The 16,881-nt window shown below is 46.4% G+C and overlaps 1 protein-coding gene across 1 annotated transcript in view; it reads left to right on the top strand.

Moving 5' to 3' along the window:
• Window positions 1-1,736: 1,736 nt before the first annotated feature.
• Window positions 1,737-16,881, top strand: part of mogs (mannosyl-oligosaccharide glucosidase) — a 72,809-nt gene continuing 57,664 nt past the window's right edge. The window contains exon 1 of the mRNA XM_052032724.1: window positions 1,737-1,819. The gene's annotated coding sequence lies outside the window, so the exon portion shown is untranslated. The remainder of the gene's footprint in view (window positions 1,820-16,881) is intronic.

Here is a 16,881-nt window from a genome sequence, read left to right as displayed (position 1 = left end):
GGAGCCTTAAGACCACATTTAACAATTCAGGAACAGCTTCTTCCCTTCCGCCATCAGATTTCTGAACGGTCCATGAACCGATGAACACTGCTTCATTATTCCTCGTTTTTTTTATACTATTTGTTTTGTAACTTTTAGTAATTTTTGCATCTTTGCACTGTACTGCTGCTGCAAAACAACAAATTTCATGACACATGTCAGTAATAATAAACCTGAATCTGATGAAGGTAGGGCAGTGGATGTTTTCTACATGGACTTTAGTAAAGCTTTCAATAAGGTCCCTCATAGTAGGCTGTGCCAGAAGATTAAAGCACATGGGATCCACAGTGACTTGGTAAATTGGGTTCGAAATTGGCTTTCCATAAGAAGACAGGGTAGTGGTGGAGGGTTATTATTTATGACTTGGAGGTCTGTAACTAGTGGATCAGTGGTGGGGCCTCTATTGTTTGTGATATATGTTAATGATTTAGATAGAAACGTAGGTGGGCTGATTGGGTAAGTTTGCAGAGTACATGACAATTGGTGGAGTTGTGGATAGTGAGGAAGGTTGTCATAGATTCAGCACAATATAGATCAGTTGGAAATATGAGCAGAGGAATGGCAGATGGAGTTCATCTTGACGAAGGTGAGAAGGGAAAGATTCAAAGGGGACCTGAGGAGCAACTTTCTCACATAGAGGGTGGTGGGTATGTGGAACGAGCTGTCAGAGGAAGTCGTAGAGGTGGGTACAATTCCAAAGTTTAAAAGACATTTGGACAGGTATGTGGATAGGAAAGGTTTAGAGGGATATGGGCCAAATGCGGGCAAATGGGACTGGCTCAGGCAGACCCCTTGGTTGACATGGAGGGCCTGTTTCCATGCTATACAACTCTATGACTACGAGAAACCCTCCACAAGCAGAAGGAATGCACTACCTCACAAACTACCCACCCATGCCCTGTATGTACCTCCTGCCCCATCTGTGGAAGAGACTGTAGTTTCCACACTGGCCTTGTGAACCACCTCAGAACCCGGAGGACCAGAGTGGAAGGAAGTCATCTTTGACCCTAAAGAACTGCTGAAGAAGAATCGTCTTCTAGAGTTCTGTACCAGAGGGCTGTGGAAGCTCAGTGACTGATTGCATTCAAAAGTGGGAATCGCTAGATTTCTGGATATCAAGGATTACGGGGTGCCACTCTGGTTCGTGCTGCTGCCACACCTTTCCAGTGCAGCAGGTTCAATCCCAGCTCACTGCTGCCTGGTCGGAGTTTACACGCTCTCCCTGTGGCAGGGTGGCGTTTCCTAGCACATCCCAAAGCTGTGCTGCTGGTAGATTAACTGGATGCTGCACTGTAGTTGGCTGGCAGGAATATCAGGGAAGGGGCCGGGGTTGGTGAGCAGGCGGGAGAGAAGTGTTTACATGGAAATAGGTGGCGGATGGGACTGGTGGGAACATTTTGAGAGCTGGTATAGATGGTCGGGGTTTCTAGCGCAGGAAAGTGCTGTGCCGGTCTCGTTAAATAGCCTACTGCTGCTCCTGATTCAGCCCCACTCGTTGCTGAGCTGACATCGACCAACTGCAGCGTCACCCCGCCGCTGGCCTGGATCCCAGGCCTCTCTCTGCCTTCCCTCAACGCGTCACTCCGCCCGGCGCTTCGCTCGGAGTTGGAGTCCTCCTTACGGTGGTTCTTGCCGACACTGCACTCGTCGACAATTCAGTGCCACTGGCTGCATTGTGATTGGTGGAGCGACTGCGGGTCGGGTGCTGCTCGCCTGCAGTGAGTCGGTGGGCTGCGGTCGGCTGGGAGCGGGGAGCGGGGCCGCTCGGGCAGGGGAGGGGGTAAGTGATTCAGGTTCATGGCAGGCCCGCATTTCTGGATGAAATGGTTCAGCGTTCTGTCATTTCAATTACTCCTGACCAAACATCGGTTATTGAAAGGGGTGCTCGGAACACCTACAACAGGTGGATTGTAACAGCCGCCTTTGTACCCATTGTCAGATAGTCTCCGTCCCATGGAGTACAGTCGTTGCATAGGAATTGCTAGACAACGTGCTCGAGCTGCCACAGGGATCAGTATTCTGTCCTTTGCTTTTTTTTCCACAATGCCACGGGTATGACAAGTTTGCAGATGACACAAATACTGACCGAGTAATCTATGGAGAAATGCAAATGGTCTGGTTAATGAAGCAAAAATGTAGCAAAGAAATTAAATACAAAGAATAGGAAGGATGTGGAAGCGTTGGGAAGGGTGCAGAGGAGATTTACCAGGATGCTGCCTGGATTGGAGAGTATGGATTATGAGGAGAGACTAAAGGAGCTAGCGCTTTACTCATTGGAGAGAAGGAGGCTGAGAGGAGACATGATAGAGGTATACAAAATATTAAAAGGAATAGATACAGTGGGCAGCCAGCGCCTCTTTCCCAGGGCATGGCTTTAAAGTAATGGGTGGGAAGTTCAAGGGAGATGTCAGAGGGAGGTTTTTCACCCAGAGAGTGGTTGGTGCATGGAATGCGCTGCCTGGGGTGGTGGTGGAGGTTGATACGTTGGTCAAGTTCAAGAGATTATTAGATAAGCATAAGGAGAAATTTAAGATAGAGGGATATGTGGGAGGAAGGGGTTAGATAGTCGTAGGTGTGGTTTGAAGGTCGGCACAACATGGTGGGCCGAAGGGCCTGTATTGTGCTGTACTGTTCTATGATATCTACCTATGAACTGTGAGATCATCTATTTGGGGAAGTGCAAAATGGCAAGAGAATGCTCAGTTAATGGAAGGATATTGAGTAGCGTGGAGCAACAGGTGGACCTTGCAGAGTAAATATACAGATTGTTTATTAAAAAGGACAGGTCACAATGGAGATTGAAAGGTAAACAGGACTCTCCCTTTTATTAGCCAAGGCATCAAACAAGGAGGTTATGTGAGTACAGTGTACAATACAAGTTTGGGTCACCACATGAAAGGAAAGATGTGATTGCACAGGTGATGATTCAGAGGAGATTTGTGAGGATGTTGCCAGGACTGAAACATTTTAGCGATGAGGAATGATTACTGATTTTGGTCCCCTTACCTAAGAAAGGATAATAGCATTGGAGGCAGTCCAGTCTACTTTCCTGGGATGGGAACTTCCTAACTAGTTGTTCCACCTCTCTCGTCACCTGCGGTTCCTTCACCCTACCATTCCTTCTCTGCCTCACCGGGACAAATTTATCCCTAACATCCTGCAAAAGATCCCTGAACATCAACCACATCTCCATAGTACATTTCCCTTCAAAAATGTCGTCCCAATTTACACTCCCAAGTTCTCGCCTTATAGCCTCAATTTGCCTTTCCCCAATTAAATATCTTCCTGTCCTCTCTGCTCCTATCCCTGTCCATGACAATTCTAAAGGTTATGGAGCAATGGTCACTGTCCCCCAAATGCTCACCCACCGATAGATCTGTCACCTGATCCGGTTCATTACCTAAAACTAGATCTAATGTGGCATTCCCTCTAGTCGGCCTGTCAACATACTGTGTCAGGAATCCGTCCTGGACACACTTAACAAACTCCGCTCCGTCTAAACCTTTGGCACTAAGTAGGTGCCAATCAATATTTGGGTAGTTGAAGTCTTCCATTTTCATAACCTGTTATTTTCACATCTTTCCAAAAACTGCCTCCCAATCTGCTCCTCAGTATCCCTACTGCTACCGGGGGGGAGGGGGGGAGCTATAGAATACTCCCAGGAGGGTAACTGCCCCTTTCTTGTTCCTAACTTCCATCCATATAGACTCGAGAGAGGATCCTTCTACATTATCTACCCTTTCTGCAGCTGTAACAGTGTCCCTGACCAGTATCGCCACCCCTCCTCCTCTTCTCCCCCTCTCCCTATCCCTTTTAAAATGCTGAAAACCAGGAATATTCAATATCCATTCCTGCCCTGATGTCGGCCATGTCTCTGTAATAGCCACAATATCGTAGTCCCATGTACTGATCCAAGCTCTCAGTTCATCTCCCTTGTTCCTGATGCTTCTCGCATTCAAGTAAATGCACTTTAGCCCATCTGCCTTACTACTTTTATAGCCTGTACTCTGCTTCTCCTTCCTCAAAGCCTCTCTACCTGTCAGATCTGCCTTTTCCCCCCATCCCCTTCTTCCTCTCACCTACTCTTCCAGTTCTCTTCCCCCTCGCAATCTAGTTTAAACCCTCCTGAACCACCTTAGCAAACCTGGCCGCAAGGATATTGGCCCCCCTCAGGTTCAGGTGTAACCCGTCCTCTCTGTACAGGTCCCACCTTCCCCAGAAGAGATCCCAATGATCCAAAAATCTAAAACCCTCCCTCCTGCACCAACTTCTCAGCCACACATTTATCTGCCATTTCCTCCTATTCCTACCTTCACTATCGTGTGGCACTGGCAGCAATGCCGAGATCGCTGTGGACCCGATCAGTGACATCCCGGACCCTGGCACCTGGGAGGCAACATACCATCCGGGATTCATGCTCACTGCCACAGAACCTCCTATCTGTTTCCCTGACTATCGAGTCCCCTATTACTACTGCATTCCTCTTCCCCCTTCCCTTCTGAGCAGCAGGACCAGTCCCAGTGCTACAGACCTGGCTACTGCTGCTAGGCCCCAGCAGGTCATCTCCTTCAACAGCCTCCAAAGTGGAAAACCTGTTACTGAGGGGAACGGCCTCCGGGGTCCTCTGCTCTATCTGCCTGTTCGCTTCTTTTTCCTTTTACCTCACTTCGGAGCAGATAAGTTTTTCTTTTTATTAAGTTTGAAGTATAAGGCTTAGTTTTTAATAGGGTTAGAATTTACTAGGGTTAGTTTTTTTTATTTTTTATAAGTGTTTTAAAAGTTTTTAGTGGTCGAGTGGGGGCTGGACTGCGCAGGCGCGGCGCAGGCAATTTAAAAAGCCAACCGCCTATACAGCGGGCAGCGTCGGAGCGGACAGCAGAGTGAGTGGGAGCAGAGTGTTCTGGGTTTTGGCTCAATGGGCTTCGGCGTAAAGGGGTAAGGCAGGTGAGTAGCTGGTAGGTAGGCAAAGGTAAGGTTACCTGTGATAAATATTTAAGTAGAATATCAGGAGGGGTAACTAAGAGGAGCGGCCAGTGTGTGAGTGGCTCAAGGTAGGAGTGGAGCCTTGAGGCTTTGGCTCAAGAGGCTTCGGCAAGCAGAGGCTGAGGAAGAGCTAGCACCCTGAGAGGTAAGGCTGGTAAGTTCCTTTAAGCTAGTTAAAGTCGGATTGGGTAATGAAGGCAGCAGCTCGGGCAGTTGTGTGCACCGAATGCAGTATGTGGGAAGTTAGGGACAGCATGCTTGTCCCTGATGACTACACCTGTAAAAGGTGCATCCAGCTGCAGCTCCTGGCAAACTGTGTTAAGGAACTGGAGCTGGATGAACTTCAGATCATTTGGGAGGTAGAGGCAGACATAGATAGGAGTTTCAGGGAGATAGTTACACCTAAAAGTCAGGAGGCAGGTAGCTGGGTGACTGTTAGGAAAGGGAAGGGGATTAGACAGAAGGAGCAGAGCACCCCTGTGGCCGTTCCCATCAACAATAAGTATACCATTCTGGATACTGCTGGTGGGGACGACCTACCAGGGACAAGTTGTAGTGGTTGAGTCTCTGGCACTGAGGCAGGACCCTCATCTCAGATAGGAGGGAGGGTAAAGAGGAGAGCAGTAGTGATAGGGGATTCAGTAGTTAGGGGGACAGATAGGAGATTTTGTGGGAGAGAATCCCGGATGGTCTGTTGCCTCCCTGGTGCCAGGGTCCGTGATATCTCAGATCGAGTTCTTGATATTCTCAGGAGGGAGGGTGAGCAGCCAGATGTCGTGGTCCATGTTGGGACCAATGACGTGGATAGGAAGAAGGAGGACGTCCTGCAAAGACAGTTTAGGGAATTAGGTGCAAAGTTAAAGGACAGGACCTCCAAGGTTGCAATCTCAGGATTGCTACCAGTCCCACATGCTAGTGAGGCTAGAAATAGGAGGATCATGCAGCTAAATACGTGGCTAAGGAGATGGTGCAGGAGGGAGGGCTTCAGGTTTCTGGATAATTGGGCTTTGTTCCAGGGAACGTGGGATCTGTTCCGAAGGGACGGTTTGCACCTGAACTGGAAGGAGACTAACATACTTGCGGGTAGGTTTGCTAGTGCTGCTCCGGTGGGTTTAAACTAGATTTGCAGGGGAAGGGGAACCAGAGTGTTAGAGAAGAAAGTGAGGAGGAAAATGATCATGCAAGGTCTGCAGGTATGGACAGAAATCAAAGGTTTGTACATGATAGTAATGTTCTCTGGTGCATCTATTTCAATGCAAGGAGTATCGTAGGTAAGGCGGATGAATTTAGGGCGTGGATTGGCATGTGGGATTACGATGTTTTTGCTATTAGTGAGACATGGTTGCAGGAGGGGCAGGACTGGCAGCTTAATGTTCTGGGCTTCCATTGTTTCAGATGTGATAGAGGGGGAGGGGTGAAAGGGGGAGGAGTGGCATTACTGGTCAGGGAACAGATCATAGCAGGACAGCCCGGAGGGCTCGTCTACAGAGGCCATATTGGTGGAGCTGAGGAACAGGAAAGGTGTGGCCACACTAATAGGGTTGTATTATAGACCACCCAATAGTCGGAGAATTGGAGGAACAAATCTGTAGGGAGATAGCAGACCAATGTAAGAAACAGAAAGTTGTAATAGTAGGGGATTTTAACTTTCCACATATTGACTGGGACTCCCACACTGTGAAAGGGTTGGATGGCTTGGAATTTGTCAAATGTGTTCAGGAAAGTTTTCTAAATCAATATATAGAGGTACCAACGAGAGAGAATGCAATACTTGATCTCCAACCAGGGAGGTCAAGTGACAGAAGTATGTGCAGGTGAGCATTTTGGGTTCATTGACCATAATGCAATTAGTTTCAAGATAATTATGGATAAGGATAGGTCTGGTCCTCGAGTGGAGGTTCTAAATTGGAGAAAGGCCAATTTTGTGGAAATGAGAAAGGATCTAGGTAGGGTGGATTGGGATAAGTTATTTTCTGGCAAGGATGTGCTCAGTAAATGGAAAGCCTTCAAAGACGAAATTTTGAGAGTGCGGAGTTTTTATGTTCCTGTCAGGATTAAAGGCAAGGGTAACAAACATAGGGAACCTTGGTTTTCAAGGGATATTGGCGAGCTGGTTAAGAAAAAGAGAGAGGTGTATAGCAGGTATAGGCAACTAGGAACGGATGAGGTACTTGAAGAGTATAGGAAATGTAAGAAAATACTAAAAAAGGAAATCAGGAAGGCAAAAAGAAGACATGAGGTTGCTTTGGCAGATAATGTGAATGTAAACCCAAAGGGTTTCTACAAGTATATTAAGAGCAAAAGGATAGTAAGAGACAGAATTGGTCCCCTAGAAGATCAGAGTGGTCGTATATGCGTGGAGCCTCAGGAGATGGGGGAGGTATTAAACAGTTTTTTTGCATCAGTATTTACTCAGGAAACTGGCATAGTGGATATGGAAGGAAGGGAAACAAGCAGTAGTGTCATGGAACATTTAGAGATTATAAAGGAGGAGGTACTTGCTGCTTTGCAGCGAATAAAGGTAGATAAATCCCCAGGGCCTGACAAGATATTTCCTCGGACCTTGAGAGAGACTAGTGTAGAAATTGCAGGGGCCCTGGCAGATATATTTAAAATGTCCTTAGCCACGGGTGCGGTGCCAGAGGACTGGAGGATAGCTCACGTTGTTCCATTGTTTATGAAAGGCTCGAAGAGTAAACCAGGTAATTACAGGCCAGTGAGCCTGACATCAGTAGTGGGTAAATTATTGGAAGGTGTTGTGAGAAATAGGACATACAAGTATTTGGACAGCCAAAGGTTGATGAAGGATAGTCAGCATGGCTTTGTGCGTTGTAGATCGTGTTTAATGAATCTTGTGGAGTTTTTTGAGGAGGTCACTAAGAAAGTAGATGAAGGTAAGGCTGTGGATGTTGTCTACATGGACTTTAGTAAGGCCTTTGACAAGGTCCCACATGGGAGATTAGTTCAGAAGCTTCAGTCAATGGGTATCCATGGTAAGGTTGTAAACTGGATTCGAAATTGGCTGATTGGGAGAAGACAGAGATTGGAGGCCTGTGACTAGTGGTGTGCCTCAGGGATCTGTGTTGGGGCCATTGTTGTTTGTCGTATATATCAATGATCTAGACAATAATGTGGTAAGTTTAGTAAGTTTGCAGATGACACTAAGATTGGAGGTGTAGTGGACAGTGAGGAAGGCTTTCAAAGCTTGCAGAGAGATCGGGACCAAATGGAAAAATGGTCCAGAAAATGGCAGATGGAATTTAATGCAGACAAGTGTGAGGTGTTGCATTTTGGAAGGACAAATCAAGGGAGGACATACACAGTAAATGGTAGGGCACTGAGGAGTGCGGAGGAACAAAGGGATCTGGGAGTTCAGATACATAATTCCTTGAAAGTAGAGTCACAGGTAGACAGGGTTGTTAAAAAGGCTTTTGGCATCCTGGCATTTATAAATCAAAGTATTGAGTATAGGAGTTGGAATGTTTTGGTGAGGTTGTATAAGTCATTGGTGAGACCAAATTTGGAATATTGTGTGCAGGTCTCGTCGCCAAACTACAGGAAGGATGTCAGTAAGATTGAAAGAGTGCAGAGGGGATTTACAAGAATGTTGCCCGGTTTTCAAGAGTTGAGTTATGAGGAAAGATTGAGCCTGTTAGGACTTTATTCCTTGGAGCGGAGAAGAATGAGGGGAGATATGATAGAGGTTTATAAAATGATGAGGGGCACAGAAAGGGTTAATGCAAGTAGGCTCTTTCCACCTAGATTAGGAGAGATAAGTACGAAAGGACATGGCTTTAGGGTGAAAGGGGAAAGATTTAGGGGGAACATTAGAGGGACTTCAAAGACACCACTCAAAGAGTGGTGGGAGTGTGGAATGGGCTGCCATCTGATGTGGTAAATGTGGGCTCGCTCTTAACTTTTAAGAGTAAATTGGATAGATACATGGACGAGAGAGGTCTGGAGGGGTATGGGCTGGGGGCAGGTAAATGGGACTAGCAGAATAATGTTTTGGCACAGACTAGAAGGGCCAAATGGCCTGTTTTCTGTGCTGTAGTTTTCCATGGTTCCCCTGACAGTCACCCTTCTATTTACTTCCTGAACTCCAGAATTACCTGCTCGGGGGGGGGGAGAAGGTGGGGGTGAACATCTCCTTATGTACAGTATATACAAAACTCTTCCCCCTCCCTGATGCTGCGTAGTGTTTGAAGCTGCAACTCCGGCTCATCAATTTTGAGCCGAAGTTCCTCCAGCCTCAAGCACTTACTGCAGATGCGGCCATCTTGGACCACAGCAAGGTCCGCGATCTCCCACATCAAGCAGCTGCAGCACACCACCCTGTCCTCCATCTGAACTAATTCCTCCTCCCCCCCCCCCCCCCCCCCCCCCCCCCCCAGTTTTTCCTACTTCGAAATTTATAAACAGATAACAGGTAAACCTTACCTTTACCTACTTACCAGCTACTCACCTGCCTTGCCCCTTTACGCCGAAGCCCCTTAAACCAAAGCCCGACCACTCTGCTCCCTCTCACTCAGCTGCCCGCTGGATATGGTGGTTTCTATGGTTCTATGGGAGGGTTAGAGTCATACAGCATGGAAACAGGCCCTCTGGCCCAACTAGTCCAGGCTGCCTTGGGGCCAACCGAACTACTCCTATTTGCCTGCATTTGGCCTAGATTCCTCTAAACCCTTCCTATCCATGTACTTATCTAAGTGTCTTTTAAATGTTGTTATTGTACTGCTTCAACCTCTGACAGCTCACCCCATACACCCACCACCCTCTGAAGAAGTTTCCCCTCAGGTACCTTTTAAATTTTTCACCTCTCGTCTTAAACCTATGCCCTCTGGTTTTAGTTCCCCTTCCCAGGGAATAAGACTACCTGCATTCACCCTGTCTATTACCCCTCGTGATGTTATACACCTCTAGAGGGTCACCCCTCAGTCTCCAAGAAATAAAATCCCAGGCTGCCCAACCTCTCCTGATAACTCAGGCCCATCAAGTCCTGGCATCATCCTTGTAAATCTTCTCTGCATTCCTTCCAGCTTAATGGCATCTTTCCTGTATCAGGGTGACCAAATCTGAAAGCAATATTTCAAATGTGCAACTGCCACATTTAGTCACGTTTAATCCCTGTTATAGGAATGATGTACTTAAACTGGAAAGAGTACAGAAAAAATTTAGGAGGATGTTGCCTTATTAGGGCCTGAGGAGGGCCTGAGTTATAGGGAGAGATTGGCCAGGATAGGTCTTTATTCCTTGGAACGTAGGAGAATGAGGGGTGACCTTATAGAAATGTTTAAAATTATGAGAGGCATAGGTAAGGTGGACAGTAACAGTCTTTTCCCCAGGGGAGGGGAGTCTAAAACTAGGGGTCAGATTTAGAATGAAGGGGAAAGATTTAAAAGGGACCTGAGGGGCAACTTTTTCCCCACACAGAGGATGGTGAGTATATGGAACGAGCTGCCAGAGGAAGTGGGTGAGGCATTTAAGAAGCACTTGGATAGGTGCATGGAGGGGCAGAGCTTGGAGGGATATGGGCCGGATGCAGGAAATTGGGACTAGCTGGGTGGGCACCATGGTCGGCATGGACTGGTTGGGCTGAAGGGCCTGTATCCGTGCTGTATTGCTCTATGACTCTATAATATCTTGTATACCTGCAACATTTAGTCACAGGTGAGGTCCTAGAGGATTGGAGAATAGGCAATATTGCTCCTATGTTTAAGAAGGGCAATATAGATAAATAGCAGGTGGTGGTGTTGAACAGTACAGCACAGGAACAGGCCCTTAGGACCACAATGTTAAGGTAAGAACAATACAGCACAGGAAAGTCCCTTCAGCCCACGATGTTATACTGAACTAATTAAACCAACAACTCCTAATTAATCTAATCCCTCTTCCCTGCACATTGACTTCATCGCTCCCTTCTCTGCATATGCATGTGCTATCTAAGAGTCTCTTAATCATTCCTATGCTATCTCCTTCTACCACCACCCCTGGCAGTGCATTCCACGCACCCACCACTCTCTGTGTGAAAAACCTACCTCTGACGTCTCTCAACTTTCCTCCACTCTCCTTAAATGGATGTCCTCTGGCCCCCCCCCCACGCTCTTTAAAGCAAAACTTGCCCTGCACATCTCCTTTGTACTTCCCCCTCTCATCTTAAATACCTGCCCTCCTGTACAAGATATTTCAATCCTGGGGAAAAGATACTGGCTGTCTATGCTATCTGTGCCCTGCATAATTTTATAAACTTCCATCAGATCTCCCTTCAGGCTCTACTGCTCCAGAGAAGACAGCCCCAGCTTGTCCAACCTCTCCTCACAGCACGTCCTCCAAACCAGGCAGTATCTCAGACAACGTCCTCTGCACCCTCTCCAAAGCCTCTACATCCTTCCTATAATGGGGCGTCCAGAATTGAACACACTACACTAAGTGTGGCCTAACCAGAGTTTTATAGAGGTGTAACATAACTTTCTTTCTCTTGAACTCAATGCCTCGACTAATGTAGGCAAGCATTCCATACCACCCTATCAAGCTGTGTGGCCACCTTAAGGGAGCCATGTACCTGGACCCCAAGATCCATCTGTTCATCAACAGTGTTAAGGATCCTGCCATTAACTGTGTGCTCTCCCTTTATGTTGGATCTCCCTAAGTGCAGCACCTCACACTTGCCCGGATTAAACTCCATCTGCCGCTTCTCCACCCATATCTGCAACTGATCTATATCCTGCTGTATCCTTTGGCAATCTTCGATTCAATCCACACGCCAGCAATCTTTGTGTCGTCTGCAAACTTACTCACTCACCCCACCACATTTTCATTCAAATCATTTTATATATGTATCTGTATATGGCAAACTACAGACGTCCCAGTACAGGTCCCTACTGAACACCATTAGTCACAGACCTCCATCCAGAATAACACCCATCCACCAATGCCCTCTACGGGCAAGCCAATTTTGGATCCAATCGGGCAAGTCACCGTGGATCCCATTCATCTTAATTTTCTGGGTGAGCCTAGCATTCAGGACTTTGTCAAATGCCTTACTAAAATCCACATATACAATATCCACAACTCTACCTTCATCACCCCTTTGAAAAACTCAGGTTAGTCAGACATGACCTGCCCCACACAAAGCAATGCTGACTGTCCCTAATTAGACCATGCTTCTCCAAAGGCTCATAAATCCTATCTCTAACAATCCTCTCCATTAGTTTCCCTACTACTGACGTGAGATTCACCATTCTATAATTTCCAGGATTATCCCTATTTCCCTTCTTGAACAGAGGAAGGACATTAGCTGTCCGCCAGTCCTCTGGGACCTCGCCTGTGGCTAGTGAAGGTACAAAGATCTTGATCAAGGCCCCAGCAATCTCATCTCTCCCCTCTCTCAATAACCTGGGGTAGATCCCATCGGACCATGGAGACATCCATCTTAATGTTTTTCAAGAGACTTAACACCACCTCTTTCCAAATCTCGAAATGCCCTAGCATATTAACATGCCCCACACTGATCTCCCTATCCTCCACATACTTCTCCTTGATAAGTACTGATGCAAAGTACTCATTAAGGATCTCACCCACATCCTCCGCTTCCAAGCACATGTTCCCTCCTTTTTCCTTGAGTGGTCCTACCCTCTCCCTAGTTATCCTCTTGTTCTTGATGTACGTGCGGAATACCTTGGGATTCTCTTTAATCCTACTCGCCAAGGACTTTTCATGACCCCTTCTAGTTCTTCTAAGTCCCCTTTTGAGTTCCCTTCTGGCTTCATTATAGTCCTTAACTCGATCCATACTTATCCCTATTCATAGCTATCATAAAACTTAAGGAATTGTGATCACTGTTCCCTGAATGTTCTCCCACTGAATGGTCAGTCACCTGGTCAGGCTCATTTCCCAGCACAAGATCCAGTATAACCTCCCCTCTAGTTGCACTATCCACATACTACTTCAGGAAACCCTCTTGAACACACCTAACAAATTCTGCCTCATCTAAACCTTTTGTAGTAAGGAGTTACCAGTCTATGTTGGGGAAGTTGGAAGTCACCCACAATGATAACACTGTTATTTTTGCTCCTTTCAGAACAGAGGGATCTGTTTCAGAACAGAGAGGTTGGTGACCGTGGTGTTCTGCAGAAAACACCATGTTCTGTTCTGCAATGACTTGGTTGAGGAAGTGGGTTAGTAAGTTTGCAGATGAAGGTTGGTGGTGTTGTGGATAGTGGAGAAGGTTGTCGTAGGTTACAACGGGATATAGACAGGATGCAGAGTTGGGCGGAGAAGTGGCAGATGGAGTTCAGTCTGGAAAAGTGTGAAATGATACATTTTGGAAGATCGAACTTGAAGACTTGAGTACAAGATTAGAACGTAGAACAGTACAGCACAGGAACAGGCCCTTCGGCCCACAATGTTGTGCCGAACCAATTACATGAGTAATAAAATGCCAAACGAAACTAATCCCTTCTGCCTGCACAACGTCCACATCCTGCCATTTCCCTCACATTCATGTGCCTATCTAAGAGCTTCTTGAACACCCCTATCGTATTTGCCTCCACCACCACTCCGGAAAGCACATTCCAGGCAGCCACCACTCTCTGTGTAAAAAGAAAATGCCTGCATATCTCCTTTGAACTTACCCCCTCTCACCTTACATGCATGCCCTCTGGTATTAGACATTTCAACCCTGGGGAAAAGATACTGGCTGTCTATCTATGCCTCTCATTATCTTATAAACCTCTATCAGATCTCCCCTCAGCCTCTGCCGCTCCAGAGAGAACAACCTAAGTTTGTCCAACCTCTCCTCATAGCACGTGCCCTCTAATCCAGGCAGCATCTTGGTAAACCTCTTCTGCACCCTCTCAAAACCTCCACATCCTTCCTATAATGGGGCGACCAGAACTGAATGCAATACTCCAGATGCGGCCTAACTAAAGTCTTATAAAGCTGCTTCATAACTTCCTGACTCTTGAACTCAATGCCTCAACAAATGAAGGCAAGCATGCCATACACCTTCTTTACCGCCCTATCAACCTGTGCAGCCACTTTTGGGGAGCTATGAACTTGGACCCCAAGATCCTTCTGCTCATCAACATTGTCAAGCGTCTTGCCAGAAACAGCGTACTGTCTCTTTACATTTGATTTCCCAAGGATCAACACTTCACATTTGACCGAGTTGAACACCATCTGCCATTTCTCCACCCATATCTGCAACTGATCTGTATCCCGCTGTATCCTTTGCCAGTCTTCTATACTATCCACAGCACCACCAATCTTCGTATCATATGAAAACTTACTAACCTACCCATGTACCAGGTCATTTATATACATCACAAAGAGCAAAGGTCCCAGTACGGAATCTGAAGAACACTAGTCACGGACCTCCAGCTAGAATAAGTCCCATCAATCACTACCCTCTGTCTGCTATGGGCAAGCCAGTTATGAATCCAAACGGCCAGTTCACTGTGGATTCCATGCATCTTAATCTTGGTGAGCCTCCCATGAGGGACCTTGTCAGATGCCTTACTAAAATCCACGTAGACAACATCCACAGCTCTACCTTCATCAATCACCCTCGTCACCTCATCAAAAAAACTCAACCAAGTTGGGAAGGCACGACTTGCCCTACACAAAGCTATGCTGACTGTCACTAATTAGGTTATGGGTTTTCCAAATGCTCATAACTCCTATCCCTAAGAATCCTCTCCAATAATTTCCCTACCACTGATGTGAGACTCACCAGTCTATAGTTACAAGGATTATCCGTTTCCCTTCTTGAATAATGGAACAATATTAGCTACTTGCCAGTCCTCCAAGGCCTCGCCTGTGGCTAGAGAGGACACAAAGATATTGGTCAAAGCCCCAGCAATCTCATCTCTTGCCTCTCTCAATAACTTGGGATATATCCCATCAGGCCCTGGGGACATCCACCTTAATGCTGTTTAAAAGACCCAACACTGCCTCCTCCCTCAAAATGCCCTGGCATATTAACATGCCCCACACTGATCTTCCTATCCTCCACGTCCTCCTCCTTGGTAAATACTGATGCAAAGTACTCATTAAGGATCTCACCCACATCTTCCGCCACCAAGCACATGTTCCCTCCTTTATCCTTGAGTGGTCCTACCCTCTCCCTAGTTATCCTCTTGCTCTTGATGTATGTTTAGAATGCCTTCGGATTCTCTTTGATCCTACTTGCCAAGGGCTTTTCATGGCCCCTCGTGGCTTTCCTAATTGCCTTCTTGAGTTTCTTTCTGGCTTCTTTATAATCCTCAAGTGCACTGTTTGATCCGAGCTTCCTAAGCTTTGCATACTTCTTCTTGACTAAATTCACCACCTCTCTCGACATCCAAGGTTCCCTCACCCTGCCATCCTTGTCCTTCCTTCTTACTGGAACATCCCTGTCCTGTACTCTGTGCAGTTGGTCTTTAAACACCCTCCACATGTCAGATGTGGACTTGCCCAAAAACAGCTGTTCCCAATTAACTCTCCCTAATTCCTACCTAATGCTCTTGTAATTTTCCCTGCTCCAATTTAATACTCTCTGGCAAGGTGCATACTTATCCTTATCTATAACTATCTTTAAATTTAAGAAGATGTGGTCACTGTTCTCCTACTAAAAGGTTAGTCATCTGGCCAGGCTTGTTACCGAACAGCAGGTCCAGTACGGCCCCTCCTCTCGTTGGATTATCTACATATTGATTGAAGAAACCCTCCTGGGTGCACCTAACAAATTCTGCCCCGTCTAAACCTCTTATACTAAGGAGGTCTCAGTTTATATTTGGGAAGTTGAAGTTCTCCACAACAGCAACCCTATTAGATAAGGATAGGTATGGGGCTAGTGGGAGGGTTTTAAATTGGAGCAGGGCCAATTATGAAGGCATAAGGCAGGAACTAGGTAGAGTAAACTGGGAACACCTTTTTGCTGGCAAGTCCACATCGAGCATGTGGAAAGTGTTTAAGGATCAAATACACACAGGATAGGTATGTCCCGATTGGAAGGAAGGACATGAATGGGAAAATAAGGGAACCTTGGATGTCCAGAGAAGTGATGAACTTAGTCAAGAAGAAGAAGGACAAATATGTAGAGCTTCGGAAGTTAGGATCAGACAGAGCACGTGAGGACTATGGAGAAACTAGAAATGAACTCAAGAAAGGAATTAGGGAAGTCAAAAGTCCTTAGCAAGTAGGATTAAGGAGAATCCAAATGCATTCTATTACCTACGTCAGGAATAAGAGGATAGCGAGGGAAAGGGTAGGACAACTTAAGGATAAAGAAGGAAATCTATGTTTGGATGCAAAGGATGTGAGTGAGGTTCTGAATGAGTATTTCTCTTCAGTATTTACCCAGGAAAGGGGCATGCAGGACGCAGAAATTGGAACTGAGGGTGGAAACATGTTAGGGCATTTAGAGGTCAAAGAGGAGGTAGTGGTAGGTCTCTTAAACAGTATTAAGGTGGATAAATCCCCAGGGCCCAATGGGATATACCCCAGGTTACTGAGGGAGGTGAGAAAGGAAATTGCTGGGGCCTTGACCAGTATCTTTGTGTCCTCTTTGACCACAGGTGAGGTCCCGGATGACTGTTGAGTGGATAATGTTGTTCTTCTATTTAAGAAAGGAACAAGGGAACTTCCGGGAAACTATAGACTAGTGAGTCTCACATCAGTTGTAGGGAAATTGCTGAAGAAAATTCTTCGAGATAGGATATAGGAGCATCTGGAATCCAATGGCTTGATTAGGGAAACCCAGCATGGCTTTGTGTGGGGCAAGTCGTGTCTTACTAACCTGGTTGAGTTTTTTGACAGGGTGACGAGAGAGGTTGATGAAGGTAGAGCTGTGAATGTCGTCTACATGGACTTCAGTAA

The sequence above is a fragment of the Pristis pectinata genome, chromosome 2 (genome assembly GCF_009764475.1).
Source record: "Pristis pectinata isolate sPriPec2 chromosome 2, sPriPec2.1.pri, whole genome shotgun sequence".
NCBI classification, from domain to species: Eukaryota; Metazoa; Chordata; class Chondrichthyes; order Rhinopristiformes; family Pristidae; genus Pristis; species Pristis pectinata.
This window is presented reverse-complemented; position numbering and strand designations above follow the sequence as displayed.